Source organism: Chinchilla lanigera, unplaced genomic scaffold (genome assembly GCF_000276665.1).
Source record: "Chinchilla lanigera isolate Chin_1 unplaced genomic scaffold, ChiLan1.0 scaffold00035, whole genome shotgun sequence".
In the NCBI taxonomy this organism is placed as follows: Eukaryota; Metazoa; Chordata; class Mammalia; order Rodentia; family Chinchillidae; genus Chinchilla; species Chinchilla lanigera.
Genome location: NW_004955436.1, coordinates 18,459,401 through 18,481,885, shown reverse-complemented (window position 1 = coordinate 18,481,885; position 22,485 = coordinate 18,459,401).

Below are 22,485 nucleotides of genomic sequence, written 5' to 3'. Positions count from 1 at the left end.
GGTAATTAATTAGAACAAAATATAGGAAGAATCCATTAAATTTAAAAATTACCATTTACTGCTCATCAAAAAATCTACATTGTTTAAATACATTGTTAGTTTATTTTTTCATTACAGTGATATTTAAGAGCACTTTCAGCTTACATAATTCACTCATTGTAGATGTATACTTTAATTTCTTTTCTTGGTATGTTTACTAAGTTGTGCGACCACTACCTCAATCCAAATGTAGAATCCTTTCATTACTATAAAATGATACCTCATGCCTGCTTGCAGTCATATCGTATTCTTCACATCCGAGTGACTTCAATCTGTTCTTGATATAGATTTGACTTTTCTAGACATTTCATATAAAAGTAAGCATGCCCTATGTGGACTGAATTAATCTGTTTCCTCCTGCTATACTAAAATAAAAGACATTTGGTTAGTTCATGGTTTTAGACACTGAAACCTCAAGATTGAGTGGCCCCGTGAGTTCAGAGTCTATCCAGGGGCCATAAATGCCATCATAACATTGGTAGCACTTCCAGAGGAGATCACACAAATAGAACTCCAGAGGGGAATCCAGACACCATGATCACTTTTTGTATAACAACTTGGGCTCAGCAGAACTAACCAGCATCCAGAGAAAACATCATTAGTCCTGCTGAGAGCAGCACCCCATTGGCCTAACCATGTTCCAATAGAACAGGCCTTTTAAAGATTCTACAATGTCTCAGCACTGCCACATTGGTCACCAAATAATCAGCACATGAGCTTTTGGAGGACAAAATCATACCCAAGCCAGAGCATGGGCTCTTGCATCTGTCAATATTTACTTACTGTATGAGCTTCAACCACATGGCAACATTTATCAAAATATACTTTTGCTGAACAATACTGTATTCAAGTGCATAACGATGTATCTTAATTATGTATTTATTAATGAGTTCATCGACATTGTAGTAATCTTCCTTTTGACTCTGATGAATAATACTGCTATAAACATTTATGTGTAAACCTTTGAATGAATTTCTCACTGTTAGTAAATGAAAATACAGCAATTTATACACTGATTTTGAACTCTATGAATTTTCTAAACTTGTTTTAATAATATTTTGTGAATTATTTGAGATAATCAATACAAAAGATCATATTCTCATTAACAGAGTGCAGTTTCATTTCTTTATTCACAGTCTTCCTGAATTTTTAAAACTTACTACACTAGATAGGATTCAGAAGAAATTAGACAGGCCATGATGAAAAACGCATGTTTGTCTTATTCTGACATGAGGGGTAAAGTACACAACTTTGTATCACTGATTACAGTACTATCTGATGGTTTTTAAGATATGAACTTTCATAGTTTAAAGAAGGCTCTTTCTATTCCGGTTTGGCAGGGAACTTTTTTTTAATCACAAATGAATATTGAATTCTGAAAATGCTTTTCCTGCTACTATTGAGATTTCCATGTTTTTTCCCATATAATTTGTCAATACACTGAGTGGTGGATTGATTTTTCAATGTTGAAATAGCTTTGCATTCCTGGAATAAACCCATTGAGCTATGATGTATTAATATAATTATATGCTGCTCTATTCTGTTTACTGATATTTTATTGAGGATTTTGAGTTTATGTCCAAGAATCATAGAGCTCTATAATCTTTCTTATCAGTGACCAGTATCAGCACAATTCAAGCTTCTTTGCATGATCTAGGAAGCTGCTAGTCCTTTTGTCATTTCATAATTAGGTTATTATCATTAATAACTACTTTTTATATGTTTGATAAAGTATCATTAGTGAATAAGTCTGGGCCTAGGGTGGAATTTTATTTACTTATTAAAGCTACTTTAATATTATAGATTAATTCATATATTACAGTTCATTTTGTGTGAATCTTGTTTATTTTGCTTCTATAGGAGTTTTTCTAATTCACTTAAATCATCTTTTTTTTACCTCCACTATCTTTTTTAGCCTTCTAATTTCTGTAAGGTAATTCTTGCTGGATACTAATTTAATTAAATTAAAAAATTTGATATGGTTTTATTTTCACTAAATCAAAATAATTTATAAACTCCTTTATTATACACATGCAACATGAATTATTTAAAAATCATTTAATCTGTAAATATTTGAAGACTACACAATTATTTTCTGCTGTTGATCTTTCACTAAAGTAGGATAAACTATTTTTGAATAATGTCAGTGCAATTACAGTCATTAAAATTTGTTGCATTTTTCAGCTTTTCCATTACTAGGACAAAAATCCTTCACAGCCTCACACCTGCAACTTAAACAAGTTTATTTGTATCTCAGTTTCAGGGTCTACAGCTCATGGTCTACTGGCTGCAAGACAAGGATCACAGGGAAGACCTGGGAGAGCAAAGCTGCTCACTTCATAGAATTCAGGAAGAAGAGCACAAAAGAAGAGCACCAGAGACACCCTCCAAAGCCTGCAGCAAGTGACCCAGATGCTCCAACTTGGAACCATTTCTTAATAGCACATTAACCAATGAGTATCAGTGGAGTAATCTATTTATAGTAAGGCACGCTCAGGATACAGTCACCACTCCAGGAGTCTTTTAGTACAGTTAAGCTGATAATTAAGATTAAGTGTCACACCATTAAAATGGCCCATTCTCAAAAGTATTTCGTGGATATCTGAAATAGTTTTTATCTTGCTGTTGTTGGGAGGAATGTCATTATGTCAAATTGGTTACAAGGTTTGTAAAAGCCCATTCTATGCTTTCTGTACTCTATTTTGTATTTGAAAGTTATTTTGTGTATTGAAAGTTATGAAAGCATCCAAACACTAATTTTATTTTTTTTATTTTATTTTAAAAATTAAAAAACTGACAAAATAACAATGAAGAAAAATCGAAACAACACAAAAATAACAAAAATGATACATGACCTCAAGACAAAATGATAGAAATTTATGATGGTTGCTAAATTACATGCTGTTATCTCCAACCAAGTTGCTCAGTCCATTAGACATAAGAATGTAAGATTGATGAAACAATCAAAGACAGTGACAAGTAAAAAAAATAAAAATAATTTAAAAGAAAAACGTTGGAAATGATGCAGAGCTTCACCATACAAAATGGTAGGAGTTCAACAATGGTTCTTATACTGCACATTGTTTTCAGATCAGTCATTCTAATTACCAAATTCAAGCATGTAAACTTGGCCAAGAAAAAAGAAAATTGTAAGCATTGACAAATACTAATTTTAATTGCATATCTCTCTCGTAAATTCTATCAGTTTTTGCTTTGTATATATATATATATATATATATATATATGAACATAAACTATAATGTCATTCACTCACACACATCACTATAATTCTTCTAAATTCATGGTAAGTTGAACTTTTATAAAAATATTCCTCTTTGGCACTAGTAAAATATTCTGGAGTTAAAATGCAGTTTTAGGATTGCAATTTGTATCTTTATGGATGTCTAAAGTTTTTTATCAAGGAGGGAAGATTTCTGCCATTATCTGTAGATAGTCGGTTCCTTTTTTTCCCTCTTTCTAGGACTTTTTGCATATATTGATATATTTGATAGTGCTGCACAGGTCCAGGCTCTGTTCATTTTTATTTACTTATTTTTCTTTCTAATCTTAAGATGTAAATTTCTGTACATGTAGCTTTAGGTTCTCTTTATTTTTTTCTGCTACTTCATATGTAATACTGAACTCCCCCAATAATTTTTCAGCTCAGATATTGTAGTTTTTAACTTTGACATTTCCATTTTATTTGTAACTGACATTTTTATTGCTAGTTTACTACTGATGATACATTGATGTCACACTTTTTCTTGTTTTAACCAGATTTTCTTTAACTCTGAATATATCTATAAGAATAGCTTTGATTATCTGTTCCTGTGATGTCTGTGTCTGAACACCTCAAAAGATTTTATACTGATTGGTTAGTACTTCCTTTGTGTTAATTATTTATCACTATTGTATCCAAAGTTTTAGTCCATTTTGAATTGTTACAACAAAATTTGTAAGACTCAATAATTCAAAAAGAAAAAAAATTAGCACACTCTCTGGACGTCCAGGAGCATAGATGTACTTGTTAGCTTCTCCTCACTGAGACACAATACCTGACACTCAGGTTTTTGACTCAGAATTTTCAGTGGATTTCATTTCTGTTTGGCTTCCACAAGGCAGAACCAGCATGGTGGGACATCCCGGCAGAGGACAACTACTCATGCAATGGAAACCAGGAAGCAGACAGAAGGGGAGATCCAGGGACAAGAATACACCCTTCTAGTTCATAGTGACCCAACTGCAACTGGTCCCTACCTCCTAGAAGAACACTCAATTATGACCTCAACTACGGGTTAACCTACCAACATATAATGATGGATTCAATCGCCTTCCAAAGCCCCCACCACTGAATACAGGAGACTTTGGAGGAATATTTTAGACCTAAACCATAACATTACAACTGGCATCTATTTGCCTTTTGTTGAAGGCCAAACTCCTCTGTCCATTGTAGGATAATTGAAAGGCAAGCAGAAGCATATAAAGAGAGAACATAAGCAGTGGCGCTGACTTCCAACATCTTGTTTTAATGAACCAATCCTTTTTTCTTAAAACTACATCACTCATTTACAAAGGCAAATTTCTTATGATCTAGTCCAAGATACCTCTTAAAGACACAACTAGCTCTCAATATTATTACACTGGGATCATATTTGCTTTAATTTTCTATTGGTGTCAGCCCTTACATTCAGTCAAGTACCAATAGAAAATTCAGACTTTTCTAAGTATATATGCAGCTTTGCCCCTGTCTGAAGTGTTTTAGACCTTCTGGAATAACTAAGATCTTATCAAGCTCTGTTTATCAAGCTACAAATTTCAATAGGAATGTGTGGGTCAGTTTGAGGCAGAATTTCTTCTTTAAAAATATCTCAGTTTTTGTTCTCAAGGTCATTAACTGATTATTTGAAGCCCACTGCATTATCAAGAACAATCTCACTTACTAAAGCTTAACTTATGGTAGGTGTTAACCATATCTATAAAGTACCTTCATGTCAATACCTAGATCAGTGTTTAATTAAACAACTGGGAAATGTGGGAGTTGCTGAAGCTGAAGATCAATCACACATGCAGGGCTAGAGGAAGGCCAGCCCCAAGAACATGAGGTGCCCAAGAAGAGCTAGGTAAACATGTTGTTAGGCAGAGGGGTTTCACTTGACATCAACGTGCTGAGTATATAAATAAATGTGCTGCAGGTGTTGGGCAGCTTCTTTTATCCACCAAGACCGAGAGGGTTCCATCTGACCTCAGCTTTCTGTATTTTCACTTTTGCTTTCTTTTCTTCATGGTCCTCCCCAGGAGTTATTGAAAGCTGCATCAGATGGAGCATTTTGGTGCCTAAGGAGGGACCCAGGGTACAGAGAAACTCATTATATAGCAAGTAAGAGAACACCTTTAGTTGAGCACACAAAGTGGAGAGAGGCATATTGATATCATCAACATTGGTCCTATTGATATCATCAATATTGTTCTCATAGGGCTGGTGCAAGGTCCTAAATTTTATTCCTGATAATATATATATATATAGAAAGAGAGATAGAGATCTACTCATCAGGTGTAAAACATAGGGCAAATAAGTTCTCAAGAACAACAGACATAGATAGAAATGTTTGCTGTGTTATTGATTCCCATATTTACCTATTTTTGTGAATCTGAATCAGGGAGTGTCTCAGTGATCATATGCCTGTTGAAATGATTACAGAGGATTTGGTTTGGAGCACTATTTGAAAACTAACTCGAGAACAGAAAAGGAATAGTGGAACAACAGCCACTGCAAAGAGCTAAACACTCTAGTCTTGCTCAATCAGACAAGGAGGGGGAAGTGGAGGGCAAAGAAGAGCTTTCTCCGCTAGAGGAGTGTTGCACTATGACTTCCATTTCACAATCATCCAAACTAAAACTGATAAGTGAACTTTCTCAGTTCAGAAAAAATTTGCTGTGTTACAGGCTGAGAGTTCCAGCCTTCACAGAACAGAGTCATCTTTTCTTTCTCCCTCGCAATTGGCACTAAGAGAAGGCGGGGCAACAGAAGAGTTGCTTGGGGATTTTCAGTATGTCTGCCCTGTTGCTGAACCCCAGGATCCCACTTGTCCGAGACAAGTTATATGTCTTCATGAAGCTGTAACCACTAAGATCTTACAAGAATTACAACTAGAACTCTTACCCATGGCTCCACAGCCTCTTTTACCTTAGGTTTTATAGCACTCATAAGTTATAGCCCCAAATGATTGGAAAGGAATAGGTAAGGCATGTCTAAGCCTGGGAGATTGTTTACGGTGGAAGGGAAATTCTTTTGAGTTGTGTACAGATTGGGCCCCTTGCAATTCTGCTCACAATGTGGCCATTACAAAAGACATGTTAACTAAAGAAGGTGCCTTTGCTGCTGCAAATAATTAGCTTACTTTTGAATTGCAAGCATACAAACAAATTAAAATAGCTGCCACAAGGGCTTGGAGGGAACTTCCATTGAAGGGTGAGCTACCACTTGACCTGACCTCCATTTACCAGGGTCCTGATAAACCTTTTCAGGATTCTGTGGGGTGCTTGTGGCTGGATAGGGGGAGGACAATGGAAGGGACCCAGCCTACTATTCATATGTACAGTGTCTTGTCCTCAAGTTACCTGTAATATTGGCATGCTATGAATATTTTATACTAGAATTATCATTTTTACATCAATCCTTCTGGGTATGGTTTTATTCCAAGATACTAAATTTCTCTGCCTAGGAAGGTACAGGTCCCCACCCTAGCCTGCTGCACTAAAAGTACTGCATAAACTTGGGGTGAGGAGGAAGGTAAGTACACGGTATCAGTGTACAATGCCACATACTCTCACTGTTCCTACAAAAGATTCCTGGAATAGGTGTTTTCAAATTTATAGTTATACAGCTAGTTTCTATTAATTCATTGAAAGGAAAGGTTTATGCTAATATTATTCAGACAATATTTCATACCTTTATCTGTACACTGACTAACTACTACGAAGATAACGATACATAATACATTAATTATTATTACTCTCCTACTAGCCTGTTTTGAAACTCTGTTTAATTGTTATTGTTACTTTTTTTGCTTTAAAAAAATATTCTGTGCCACTGATCAATGTCCACAGTCCTAGAATAGTTACTTTTTTTTTAAAGATTTTGTTCAGTTTAATAAATATTTTGGGGAGATATTATTGTTGAGCACCTCACGGAACTGTTTCAGTTTTGCTCTGGTATCAGTGTTAACTTAATTGTTAACAAAATTATATGTCCAAGTAGACTAAATAATCAAAATGACTCTTTGAGAATTATGATATAAATAAAAATGTTCCTTCCTACCTTCTTTGTAATTCCATTCTACACAGAATAAATTTTGTCCCTTTTAGCACTTTTTAAAATATAGATATCATGAATTTTTCAATTAATGTCCACTTTCTTTTCAGGATTACATCCAAGGTTCCTACCACTCACATTCAGCCTTCATCGCTCTGTAATCTCCTATTATCGCGTACTCTGAGTCTTGGTTTTGTGCCCCACCTGCCATGTGATGTGTTTACACAACTCACACCTCAAGTGATTATGAGCAGTCTCTAATCATCCCCTGCTGTTTCCTACTCTGCTTCTGTGGTTCTTTTTTCTTCCTTTTCTTGTTTTAACTGCATATTTTATAATTTCATTTTGTCTTATTTTTACTTATACTTTTTTACTTTTTCAGTGTTTGTTCAGAATATAAAGTAAACACGTTTTAAAAATGAGGTAACTTTTAGAATATATATATTTTTGTGTGTGCGTGTAGTAGTAGTACTGCTAGTAGTAGAAAAACATATTATTATTACACTCCATTAAATGTTGTATATGGTCATTATAACACAAACTTTACATTCCTGTCCTATGCTTTGGGACACTGAAATGAGATATTTCATTTTTACATGTCTTAAACACATTATTGTTACTATCGCTTTAATTCACCATTGTCCTTGCAAGTATTCATACACCAATAATAATAGGGAAGTTATCCTTCTCATATGTGTATTCAGATTTATACTCTACCTTCTATGTTTTACCTACAGAACTTCCTATAATTTCTTAATAGAGTACGACCTTAGGCAATGAGATTTCATATGTCCTGTAACTATGGTAACATTTCTTTTCTTTTTTTCTTTTTCTTTTGAAGGAGGTTTTTACTGGGTATAGGTTTGTGTTTCAGCAGTTCAATGAACAGATCCTATTATTATTTTTGGTTTCATAGTTTTGTATTAGGAGTCTGCTGAAATTCATATCGTTGTTCTTTCAAATATAAAATATGTATTTTTGTTGGATATAATCAAATTTCCTCACTGAGTGTAGTTTTCAGAAGCTTCATTATTATACGGCAAATTTTGGTACTTTTTGCATTTTTTGATCCTTGAAATTTCTTCATTTCTGCATATGTTTCTGCAATTTCTAACATTTTTGTTTTCCCTACATATCCTTCGTCCAATAGACTATGTGAACTTGCATGTTGTCTATTTCTGCTCAGTAAACTTTAAGCTATAATTAATTGTTGTTTTTAATTTTCTTATATTTCTAACATGTGCATCATATATGAGGCTAATTTTCATGACAACTTTTTTTGGAAGGTATTAATGCTGAAAGTGATTTGAAATTGTGTGTTTAGAGAGCAATATAAGGACTAACTAAGGTCATTATGTTCTGCCCTCAGAACCTGACATTCATTCCTTGCTTGAATCTGCAAGAACTCATTAAATATATTCTGCCTATTACCTGCAACTCTCCTATAATTTTTGCCAAAAGAGAGTAATATGTACTCTCATCACTTTGCACATCATTTTTCTGAGCATTTACTGTTTCTGTGAATCCTTAACTAAACTTTTGGTATTTAAAACATGTAAAATAATTAAGTACAAAATTATTTATTCACATATCCAAATATTTTAAATGATCTGGGTGAAATGATTCACAATACTTATGACAACAAGAGAAATTTGCATTAAATATATAAAAGGACAATTGTTTTAGATATATTGGAGACATTTCATATTAATATTGTAACCTAAGAAAAGTTTATCTCTTGTATAGGTAAAACCTTGAATAGTAACTTGAATATAATTTCTGATTAAATATTAAATAAAATATGAAATGGAGGATACTGAAATTTAATTGCTTGAATATTGAACTTTAATTGACTCTTCATAATATGGAGTGAAATAAACTAGGGGAAGAAATTTGCCTTCTTGTCATTAACAAATTGCCAAAGATTCTCCATATATGTATTATATATATATATATATAATTCTCCATATATATAAATTTCTCCATACATATCTCTTTCAGTTTTTTAGTAGTCAAATGTTCATGCATACAATAGAGACAATAATTTGAAATTTAGGTCATTTATGACTACTGTAACTCTTCTGTTGACAAATAACTGAAGAGAAAGTTCTGTCATATAGAATTTTATAAATGCTACATATTTGGATAGTAGCAATTTACTGCAAACATGAAAATAAATTTATTCATAAAAAAGTAAATAAAATAATATGAATTATGGTGCTAGAATTTAAATTTGTTCTCTTAAACAACACAATAAATCATCATAAATATTTTCTATATAGATTTTTTCAACTAATTTAATGTTAAGAATATTTAGTATTTGCATACAGATTATTTGCAGGTTATAAAATGTTAGGGAATTCTAGTTTCTAGTTTTCCCAAAATTTACTGGGCAAAACTTTTGTTTCTAGTTTAGGCAAAGTTCTATATGGCTCAGACTGAATTCCCTTTTGTGGTTCAATTTAATGAAACTGAAAAGGAATAATCAACATTTTTGGGATTCTATGTTACAACTTGTATTTTGTTTATTTTAATAATAAGATGATTATTAATATGGTGATTTGTTCGATGTTCACATATTAAAAGCCAGAACAAGAAACACTAGTTTTTTACATTCCAGGTCTTGTCTTATCTCTTAAACAAAGAGCACCATACTCTTCTTTCTGCAGTAAATATGATGTAAGTAAATATTTTGATCAAGTGTTTGAAATAAAAAGTGTAACCTCTTTTGAGTTACCTGAGTTTTCCCAGTATCTTTATAGCTTTCAACACCTTTTGACCTGTTTATGATTTTTCTGAAAGCAAGATAAAACCACAATTGCTAAAATGAAAAAGGACAACACCAAATGCTGACAAGGACATAGGTCAGTTCTAATGCTTACACGTCCTAATGCCACCAATTAAAATTCTTTCTCTGGATGTCAAGAAATGTAAAATATTGCTTTGTTGCTCATCACTTCTATAGATAAGTTTTCTACATGTAAATATATATAAGTTTCACAAAGGATAAGTACAGAAATGTTCATATCGTTGGGTGTGGTGGAGCACACCTGTAATCCCAGCATTCGGGAGGCTGAGGCAAGAGGATCATTGCAAGTTCAAGACCAGCCTGGGCTACAAAGTGAGCTCAAGGCCAGTCTTAACTGCATAGCGAGACCCTGTCTCAAAAAAAAAAAAAAAAAAAAAGTTCATAGCAACATTGTCTTTAATATTACAAAACTGGAAGTTATTCATAAAACGAATAAATAACTAGTCATTTGTAGTCAATAACCTGAACACTATGCTGGATTAAAAATTAACAAACCAGAAGTTTAAATAACATATTATGAATCACACACATGAAATAATTTTGAGTGAAACACAAAAGAATCCAAAAGATATGTATTTTATGATTCAAAATACATAAAATTAAAAAACAGACATCATAGGAGTGTTACTTTTAGTTAGAAGCTGGAGCTAAAGTTATCATTAATGTAGTGAATAAGAATAAGAACTTGAAGAGAGCTGAGTGGAGAAGGGATGACTTTGTGTATGGACTGGATGCTGACTTTCCCAGGAATTCTCAGGACAAGATGACTCAGAAAAGCCACTCCTTAAATATACGAGCCCTGTAGTGTATGTGTTTAAACATTAGTAAAGGTTTTACATAAAGAATCACTGAAATTATCTTTGCTGCAATGAAGCGCATAGATAGCAATATAACATATAACATAATTAAGAACTGGGTAAAATATGTGTGCCATTATGAGTGAAAAAATCATATTCTATGTCCTAATAAAAACTTTCCCAGCAACTGTGTTTTGCAAAAAGAAAACAAGTTGGTATTTTGAGTCAAACATGACCATTATACTTTCTTCTATTAGGTAATAACAAAGACTGCCCATCATAATTAATTGATGGAGTCAACAAATTTATTTTAATAATAACTGTATTTGGGTCATTAACCATTGCCTTCAAAATTAGCACTTGAATAAAATAAATATTTGAAATAAAAGCATTTATCCAACTGAGTGACATACTCCAGAATAAATACCTATTAAATATCACATTCTTATGGGCCAGACTTGATTCTCTTTGCCCAAAATTTAGGAACTCACAATAGTTAATAAACCCAAAATTTGAATTTAGGATTATTTTCCTCTCCAGACATGATTAAGTGATTTCCAAATACTTATTTTATAGAAGAAATTAACTGCCTTTCTGTCAAAGAGGCACATAGTGATCTATAAGTGCTCAAATTTGTACAAAAATTATATTTCCCTAAAGAAGGTGTCTCAGTTACTTTTCTCTCATTGCTGGGACAAAATACCTGACGCTCAAAATGAAGGAAGGAAAGGTTTATTTTGCTTACAGTTTGTGGGGGTTTCAGTCCATACTTGGCAGATTACAAGGCAGACTGGCACATGGCAGAGGCCTACAGCTCCTGGTGGCAGAACACAGCAAAGCAACCAGCATACACCAGGGCGGAAATGGGGGAGGAATGGCCTCAAGCACCCTTTTCCTCTCCCTTACATATGCAAACTATCCACCCCAGGGTGGGTGTAGCTCTCACACCTCTATCAACTCTAAAAGCCTGCCCCATGGCAGCATGAGGCTTTGGGGGGACACACAGACAAACCATAACAGAAGGATAAAGAATAAATAAGCTAACAATATCTGTGTGCAGAGGAAAAAAATAGGCAATACATGCTGGTAAGTGCAAAAGCAACATCAGAAAAATCATAAAACTTCTGGGCTAGGGAAACTCAACATTGGATATTTAGCTTTATATCTACCTATGGAATTGAACTTTGCATATCAGAACTACTGTATTTACTCATTCATTAGTTCAACACATACATATCAAATATCTAGCTCTGTACCAGGAATTTCTGTGCCAGAGAATTTGAAATAAATTGTTTTCATCCCCATTTTCATAGCCTTGTGAATCAATAACTAAATGTGGCAAGATGAAGTGCAGGGAGTGCAGGAAGACCCGCAGGAATATTCCAGAGAATCCCAGTGGGTCAAGGCCAAAGTCCTACTGTGAGTTTTTTGTCCTTCTCTGTCACCTGTACTACTGTGTTTGGATCCTTGCTAGGTATTCAAAGAAAATGTAGGCTGCGTACTTGAACTATCCTTAGGGAAGAAATTTTCTTTTAGACATCCTTAGTGTTTTCACAGAATGTCTACTAGAAAAATAATGATGACTAAAACTTTAAAGATCATGAAATATTTAATAAGAATGAGATTTCATGAGTTGCACTGGGGCCGAACTGTACTCAGATTACAAAAGATTCTTCTTGTCTGTGCTACATCAAGTGGTTGTTCATAGTGTTTCTATTTCTAGATTTACAAACTTGGTGAAATTATGGTTTTTAATTCAAAAAGACGGAAGAGATTGACCATTCTCTTTTCATAAGTGAACAAATACTTGCTTCTTATTTTTCAGCTTGAAATTATATTCTAAGATAAAACAAATGAAGAAAGTGGACTTCAAAATTTTTAAGCAAAGAAGAGATTTCTAATAAAAATGTCCATTAAAATCCAACCCATGTATGTGACATGTGAGTGCATTTACCTTTTTGATTCTATCTCATCCTTTCAACAAATTTTGATTACCTTGCAGAATGTTTTTAAATACTTGTTTCCAAATTCCAAGCCAGGAAAAGTATCTGCTTGATTACTGAGATATAGTTTAGGGGTCAGTCTACTGTCTTTATAAATTACAGCGCACTGACTGTGTTCTCTGTTTCAGAGCTAATCAGAAGAACAGTGTCTAGTTGTTCTATATCTGATTAGCGTCTGTCAACAAATAGAACTACCAGGATAACTGGAAGAAGCTACAACATTCTGATTGTGCATTTGAAACAAGATTTCTATGTTGCACCATTCTGTATTCCTTTCTTACAGTATTGAGTTGTACAGATAACATCATTTCAAGAACAGAAAATCTAGTCATGTAGCATGTTTGCACATAGCTTTAATGTGATTGTCTGTGATTCCGGAGGCAAACATAAGAACACTGAACTGCACACGGAGTCTGTAGTCACATCATCTGTGGCTACAGATGGAAAACAGCCTGCACAAACAGGAGGTACTGTTACACAGGTAGAATTCCACTTTCAGTATGTTTGAACAGTTTGGTGGTAACACAAAGACATTAGCAACTGGTCAGCGCTGAAGAGGTGTCAGAAGCCACTCAAATCCAATTCTAAATATTTTTCAGAAAGTCCAGGAGCAATTTGGAGAATCACTGTATACCTTAGCCACCTGTTTGTTCCGTTGATTTCTTTCTTGTTGACCACTGTAAGCCTACACTTATGTTATCATATTGTCTATGCCCCCTCCTCTCTCTTTGAGTTTAGAATTACCTGTGACCTGACATGTAATTGAAAGAAACAAAAAAATCTGAATTGACTGGCTGTTCTCAACCTGTAGGGAATTCACAATCAGGAAGCACTGCTATTTATATGCCATGCCTATTTCTTTTTTTTGTTTGTTTGTTTGTTTTTGTTTTTCTCTGATACCGGGAACCGAACTCACGACCTTGCGCTTGCCAGGCAGGCGCTTTGCCGCTGAGCTAAATCCCCAGCCCCGCCATGCCTATTTCTATATTTTATTTGCCCTTCTTTTCTTAAGAACAAAATGTTTAACTCTTAAACATTTAATGGCAGGATAAGCAATAGAGGAGAGCAAAGATTTTCCTGGGATTGTTCTCTAATTTTTCCTAGCATTCCTCACATAAGTAACCACAGTGACCCCTGACGCTTTCTGTTAATGAAGTTTCCCAGTTGTGACCTGGTGCACACGTCAAGGTAACTGACTGCTCAGAGCTGGGTCCCTGTTTTTGAGGTGTTTCTGTCCTTCCCAGATCTTTTCACACACAACCCTGGGTAGAATATTTCAACTTTCACCTTCAAGACCGTTTTCCTGTGAAGTGACTCATTCAGCAGGAAAGGGAAATCTGCGTTGGGGTGTGGAGTCTTCCCCTCAGATTAACGTGTTTCTAGCTGCTGGCAAAATTAGCAAAACAGCTTCAGTGTAGAATGGCTTTATTTTATTTCATGCCACCAGTAGGGGACATTTTTAACATCACCACCCAGCAAGCATGCCCCGTGGGCTGCAGAAGTCACCCCTCCTCGGAGAATACATGTAGCACTTTACCTCTGAAAATGATTTCTGACGATGACCCGGATATCAAAATTAGGAAACAGCCCGAAAGCATTTCCTTTCTTTTATGGGTTCTGTTAGTAGCCCTCAGAGTCTTTTCATTTATCCTGGCAGAGGTTTGTCTCTTTGCCTTTAAAAGTTAAATCCACCTTCATCGCACAATGTAGAAAGAAGTGAAATTAAACTGCACTGTGTTCCAGAGGAGAAAATCTACTTTATTCATCTCTCAGCCCTACTTTAACTTACACTGACCTAATTACAGCCCACACCAGGAGATGCTGAGCTCCCGAAGGACCGTTTCTGCCACCTAGTGTTCACTCCCTAGAACTGCGTGCAGAGAACACGGTTTTTGCTTTATTTTTGAAATGTGGCACAGGAGTGCAAATGACCTTCTCTAGTCTCTGCAGGAATAATGAGGATACGCGCCACACACTGTTCTGTTCTTCTGGAGATTCAAAATGGAGTGTTCTGCTAAAGAACTCTATTCAGAAATGGTTGAATTAATGGCTCTTAGGATGAACTATAGCTTGAAAACTATTAAGACTGCATGGCATTTCATGAAAGTTAAATTGAAAACAGTAATGCAAAAATTAATATTGTGTAAATCACTATGTTAAAATTATGTGTTAGTGTCAATATTTGGGGATGTTACCACCTTCACCACTAAGTCAGTGATCCTCCTTCACGGAAACCGCGTGACTGAGCTAGCTAGCTGAACAGTTCCTTCAGGGCAGCTCCTGGCTTGTTTATTTGTTTGCTTTTGGGAATGGTAGTGGACATTTAAGAATGCTTCATTCTCTTTTTCTGGCTTCATTAATGAGTTATTGATCAGTAACTTGAAAGAAAAACTTGGATGAAAAATGTAGTCAGCCCTGAATCACCAATGCTAATTAAAATCAGGGAAAGATAGCGAAATGTAAGACCCTCCCAAATGCCCAAATATCAGCATAGCCAATCTCTTTCTCCATTAAAGCATTAAGGCAGCAGGCGTGGACTGCTCGGCTTGGCAATCCTGTCTGCGTCATCAAACAAGGAAATGAGCCGGTGCAAAATCCCTGTGGGTATAAAGCAGAGGGACCCACTGTGTACAGTGGGCAGTATGTTCTGGAATTGTGAGAGTAAGTAATGTGCAGAGTCACATTTGCACCCATTGTAACAAAGCTTTCCAAGTGACGTGATCATTTTCAGTATCTTAATACATTAGGGTATTCTTCAATGCTAGAGCTACAGATGGCTTACCATGTTAAATATAAATAAAAAATTAGTAAAAAACTTTTTGTCCTTATTAATACTCCTTAAAAGTACATACTGTCTTCAAGATCTTATTTAAAGTCCTGGTTCTACATGTATTTTATGGCTTAACAAACCTTTTGTAACTGTATAAAAATTTCAATTATATTAAAATGATGTGGTTATTTATTCATGAAATATTAATTGCAGAGTGACGGGTGATTCCCTGAAGTAGGCACAGGGTTTCCATAGCTACAAGCAAAAGCCAACATGGCTCGATTCGGGTACAATTTGATTTTTCCTCAACTCTGGCACCATATCAATTAAAATAAAATGATGTACCTGCATTGCGCAAGCTGTTCAATTACACTGTCTTGTTTTATTTCAGACCTTTATTTTTAGCCTAGATTATTTCATTGACTTTCCAGCATTTGAACCTATTCTCAGTTTGTGTCTACTACATTTGAGTGCTTTTTTCCATTATTGTAAGAAACATGTCCCTAGTTAAAAGTGATACTGAATGATTGATAAATGCTAATGAAAGTTTAAAATGCTCCAAGATTTGGCCCAGTGGAACTGATCGACTGCACAGTCCTCCTTACACCCAGATCGGTACCAGTCCTTGTATGTAAATTGCCTCCTCAGAGACATTTCAGGATCCTCTGATCAAGTGAATTATTTTGCCAATTCTTGCCTAGAATACTACTGAACAATTCTATGTTATTTCAGTTAGTACATTTTATTTTGAGTAACTATTGTTTCATCGCATAAACTTTACAATCAGAAAAGTACAGGCCAACTTTTTCTGAGCTACTTACTAGCAGTACCACAACATTCCAGCACAACTCCAAGCAATTCTAGGCAGACACAATATTATTATTATTCCTAGAATTGTTTCTGTCACTTTCTGTTCAATTCATTCAGTTTAGTGAGATGATGGGGCGGGGGGAAGGGATTGAAATAAATAACAAAACGAGGGACAGGGAATAAGGCAAAGGACTATCATATAAACAGTGGTAAACAGAGTGTTTCTTGCAAGGAAGGGAAAGATGAGGGGAAGAAAGAAGAAAAGAAAGCTGATTGGAAGGTAATAGAGGTCAGTAAACATAAGGAAAGTGTCAGAAAGAAATATAAAGTTTAATCTTTATCAAAACTTATTATACATTTGTCACTGTACTGTCACCCTACGCATAACATCTAGGGCCCCACTTCAAAAAGTTAGCTCTTATGATGAGTTTTACCAGTGGGGATTACCAGTGGGGATTACCAGTGGGGATTACGAAGCCTTTTGTCACCCAAATAGCTGGACCAAAATTAAACCCCTAGGCATTCGGGCTCATTCTCCAATACCAGTTGTAGTGAGAAGTCAGTAAAAATCCTGCTGGTGAGATGGAGAGACACCAAAGGAATAATGTTGCTCTGTAACGTTTCCTTTCTTCCACTCAGTGGACTGTGCAGTTAGGTACTGGAAGAGGAAGGAGGAAGCTGGTCGTGTTTCTAATAAGAGAGGTAAACCAGAAATATTCTATGTGAGATGAACATGCCCTCCTCTTTCCTTTGGATGAAAAAAGGTGCTGCACATCAAAACAATGGATAGAGCATAAGGGGTAAGTAGTAATATTCTTTATTTTCAAATGAAAATACACTAGTTTCTTTTATTCAATGGTATTTGCCAAGCGCCAGGCATCTTTTATGTACTGGTGGACAACATGTAGATTGTACATGACTGTTTTTTAGGAAAGGGAAAGATAGTAAGTGGAAAACCAATTGACCTATAATTTCAAAATGTTCTGTGATGAGGAATGTAAAAATATAAATTAAGGAGAGGAGGACTGTATTTTATTTTATGAATTTTAAAAATGTTTTAATTTATTTTATTATTAATAGTATTTGTACATATTTATAAGGTACAATGTTATGGCTTCATTTATGTTTATACTGGGTAACGATTAACTCAGAGTCATTAATACATCCATCATTTTAAATTTTATACTTTCATGGTAAATACATTCAAAAGTTTCTCCTTTATTTTGTGATATGTAATGCAGTATTGTTGATTTTATTGTCCCTCTTGTGTCATAGAGCATCAGGCTTTATTACTCCTGAATCTTAAAAATTGACCTTACAGAAATGGAATGTAAAATATTTTTTATGGGCAGCAGGGAAGAACAGAGAGGAGGAGTGGGGGACATGTTGCTCAGGGGATGTATAAATCACGTTCTGTTGCTGTGACAAAATACCGAACACTGGCAACTTAAAGGAGGAATGGTTCACGTGGGTCACAGGTTCAGAGGGTTCAGTCCATGATTACTGATTCCATGGAAGAAACAACATGGTGGAAGAGCATGGGAGAAAAATGCTGATCCACTGGGCAGCTAGAAAAGAGAGAGGGGGAAAGTGGGAAGGTGGGAGGAGCAAGAGCATAATTTTCATATCTGGTTCCCAAGGTTACCGCCAACCATGCCCCGCCTCACAACTGCACCTTCAGCTATGAAATCTGTAGTTTAATCCACTGATGTGTAGGGTGTCCCCATGATCCAGTCACCATCCAAAAGCCCCACCTCCAAACATGAGAATTTGGGCGAATATTCTAGATAATAATAACAAGAGGGTAGGTTACTGTACACACAGGAACCAAGAGGTCAATCAAAAGAATGAATAAGCCTAATTCATGTGCATGGACAGATGTAAGCAGAAGGAAACAAATATAAATGCCCTAGAGAAAGTATATTAGAGGAAGCGACTGAACCTGAAAATCCATCACACATGCAGGGCTAAGACAAAGCCTGCCTGGAGAACACGGAGAGCTCAAGGCAAGCTACATAAACAAGCTGTTCCAGCTCACAATAGAAAGTTGCTGGACAGAGGCATTGACATTGACATCAACTCCCTGAGAGTATAAATAAATGCACTGCAGTGATTCTGCAGTTCCTTTCCTCCCAGCTAGACAGTGGGCTCCACCTGACCTCAGCTTTTTGTCTCTTACTGCTACTTTTCCCATCCTCTAGCCATCCTTCTCCCCCAAGAACATTGAGAGCTGCGTGGTAAGCAGCAACATATGACTTACGCCCTTCAAGGCCAGCGTGTGGTGAAGCCTAATGAGCAAAGGATACAGTAGGAGGCAAAGGAGTTTGTACTAGTCAGCTTTCGCATCACTGGGACACAATACACAACACCCACACTTTAAAGGAAAATTAATTTAGTTCACGGCTTCAGGGGATTCCGTTCATGGTCTAGGCATGAGCATTGTGGTGGAACAGCACGGCAAGACAAAGGTGTTTAGTTCAAGGTAGTCAGGAAGCAGAGCAGTGGAACAGCACTAGAGAAGAAGACACAAGGGACCACCTACAGACCCCAAAGCCATGCCTCCAACATCCATCCTGGCAGGCCTGAAAGCATGATTCACCAATCCCTTGGGCAGCTTCCAAGCTAATTCACTTGACACAATCAAGCTTATTAATCAGTGTTTAAAAGATAAAGAATGACTCAGTCATGTAGGGCATATCAACAGTTAAAGGAATTCTGGGTTGTGTCTCATGGTGACAAAGGATGAAACTGGGATGGATGAGGTAGAGTGTAAGCTAATTTATTGAAAAGATATAAAAGCAAGAAGTAAAAGACATAAAGGCCAGGAAGTAAAACTCTCACTAGCCAAGAGGGGGTTTTGAGTAGAATTCATGTTAGGCCTCTTTGTCTAGGGGTGTTTAAAGGATTGAAAAGGAAGCTTGGGCCATTGTATCCAATATAAGCTCTACACTATAGGAGAATAAATATTTCTGAGGTCCAATCTACACAATGTTCACGCAGTGTCCATGCAGGACTCGTGTACCCTTGAACCAATGGCTACCTGATCAGATGTGGGGGAATTCCCAGGGAGCCTAAGAACACCTGGCAAATGTTTCTTCTTAGATTTCTGAAAAAAACATAACTCAGCAGATTCCAGTTTAGTCCCTGTTTTTACTACCTAAGAGAATCCTAACTCCTGTTCCACTAATTCCTGTTATAGGATCAACATAGATTATTTTTCCATTAAGTACAGAAAATACAGTGGCTAAGGGCCATTAGAATTATAATTTGGGGTTCCAAAGAAACCTTTTTTTAATCAAAAGATAAAGTGAATATTCAAATGAAAGAAAATGTCATCATAAATAGCATTAATGTATTTATCTCTGTAACAAGTCATGGGAATAATCTTTTTAATATTCTTTATGAAGAAAGCAACCTACAGAGGCAATGATACTAATATGGATAAAGTTGCCCTGTGCCTTTGCTTTGAATTGTCCACTAAAGTGACAGTATGCAGTGGCAGATATAGTCATGAAGCGAGAGATACAGGGTAAGAAGACAGAAGCCTGAGCTGAGAATCTGGAAGGGAAGATATGTAGCAACAAAAACAAAAATGAACTGTGTAAGCTTCACATCAGACCTGACTCTTCCAGAGCCCTTGTCAGCAGAAGCACTACCCTCTGCAGGGAATTCAGCTCAGCACCCCACGCTGTCACTGGCAAGCACAGGAAAGGAAATAAGGCAGGGAATTTTGCAGGTCCTGGGGGACATCCAAAAATTTACATCATCCCCTTCAAGGGTTCTGCCCACTGAGATGCAAGATTGCCGGAGAACTTTGACCACAGATGTTCATTGGGACCTTCCTGCCTAATGTTCCCTGCCTTCTCTCCATCCCTTTAAAAGGGACACATGCCTCTTTATTCAGGGGAGGTGGACCGTCTTAGGATTTTATTGTACATTCTGTCTGCAACCAAGCACAATAAATTTGAGGCCATGTTGCCTTCACACAAGCCTGGTGATCTCTGTTGTTATTCCCCCTCTGCCTGTGTGTTACAGCGCAGTCAGTGAAGAAGAAGCAAGAACTCACAATCCTGGAAATGAGATAAATATATTGCAAGAATAAGGGCTTAATTCTTTGCCCTTGTCTGAAGCTTAGAAACAGAGGAGACCAGGTGAAGAGAATCCTGACCACTTTCCAGTTCATTGTTAACTGAAGTCTTTTTCCCATATTAGTCATCCTTGCGAAGCTTCTAGATTCTCATTTTCACCTTCCAGTGAATGTGTTTTGCTGGAAAAAATTTAGACTTTATTAGGAAAATTGTGCCAAATAAGATCAGGCACTGGTTTTTTTTTTTTTAATAAAAGACTTACTCACTTCATAGAGTATATATAATCTTGGCTGACAGAGGAATGATTATAAACCAATTATGAAATTTGCAATTGCCTTAAATACTATTGTCATTGATCTTTCCAATTTTAATGAGCCCTAGTTTAATTTAATGTGATTTGTATTAATTGCTAAAAATTTATTTGATTTTTCTTCCCTTCAGGATATCACTATGCTACTTAAAATTTAATTCCTTTTCTTTCTGCCTATTGGGTTCTTACTTGAGAAATATAATACTAGTATATCATTGTTAGATGATACGCAAAAGTGAGATACTACAAAGAAAAAGCAGTGCCTTCCACACAAGAACTTTTCTTCAGTTTCTGTTTTTAATGTTTTTCAATTACTCTCTATTTTAACAAATTGAGTGTGTGTGTGAGGTGAGCTGTAAGCTGTTGTAGCTTCTTGAAGATAAATCAGTGATTATATCAATGCAAAAATATTTCCTAAATTTAAGATAAGTACAGGGTAATCTTTACAGGTATGAAAAGGGAAAAGTGATATTCAATATCAAACAGAACGGTGTAAAGCAAATTGCATGTGCTAAGTAGGAATTACTATAAGTTTAAACAGTTGCTTTGTCACCATTTGAAATAATGAAGGCACCTTCAAGGTTACAGATATCAGAGGAAGAACATCTCGGACAGAGGAAAAGGCCAGTAGAATAACTCTTAGTCTGACCCTTGCCTGGGTTTTTCCATAGAAATCAGAAAGAAGGTGAGGAAGGACAACAGTACAAAAGAGAGAAAGTGGATATTGAAAGAAGAAAATTGGCATCTTCTTTCTCATGTAGAGTTTCATTTACTTTTATGAAGACAGTGAGTTATTCATTCTGAATATTACACCGCCCTGGGGGCATGTAACCATTAATTGGAATCTGCCAACTTGACTGGATTAGAAAGTGCCTACAGATCAGGGAAGCATACTTCTTGGTATGTCTGTGGGGTGTTTCTAAAAAATGACTGACAACGAGGCCAGAAAACTGAGGAAAAATATCTACAGCGATTGTGGATGACACCAAATATAAGTTTTGTGGAACAAAAGGGAAAGGAGGAGGAAGCTGATGTATATTTGAAGAGCTCCATGCTCCTTGACTGGGTGAGCCTTTTACCACCTTGGCTGTGGACATCAGATTCCAGTTTCCTCAGTCTTGCACTGCAGATTCATTCCAGAGACTCTCCAGGGAGCTCCCGCTGTCCATCTTGGAAGGACATTGTACCCTCGTCCTCTCAGTCCAGCTTCTTGGAATGAGCAGCTACTGGGTTCTCCAGATCTATGACACACAAGCAACCATTATGGACTCTGGTGCTATAAGGCAGGCATCGTATATGCATTTATCAGTTCTGCTCCTCTACAGAACTCCAATCAATATAAGGTAGAAGATTTTCAATAAGGGATGACATCATCCTGAGAAAATAAGATCACTGACACTACTATGTTAAGAATTGACATTCTGTGGATAAAAAATTGAAAGCTACAGGGAGAAAGCAGGTAAGGTATAAAAATGCAAAGATATTAGTACGAGAAGTGATTAGATTATAGCTATATTTGGTTACCCATAAGTATTTGCCAAAGAAAT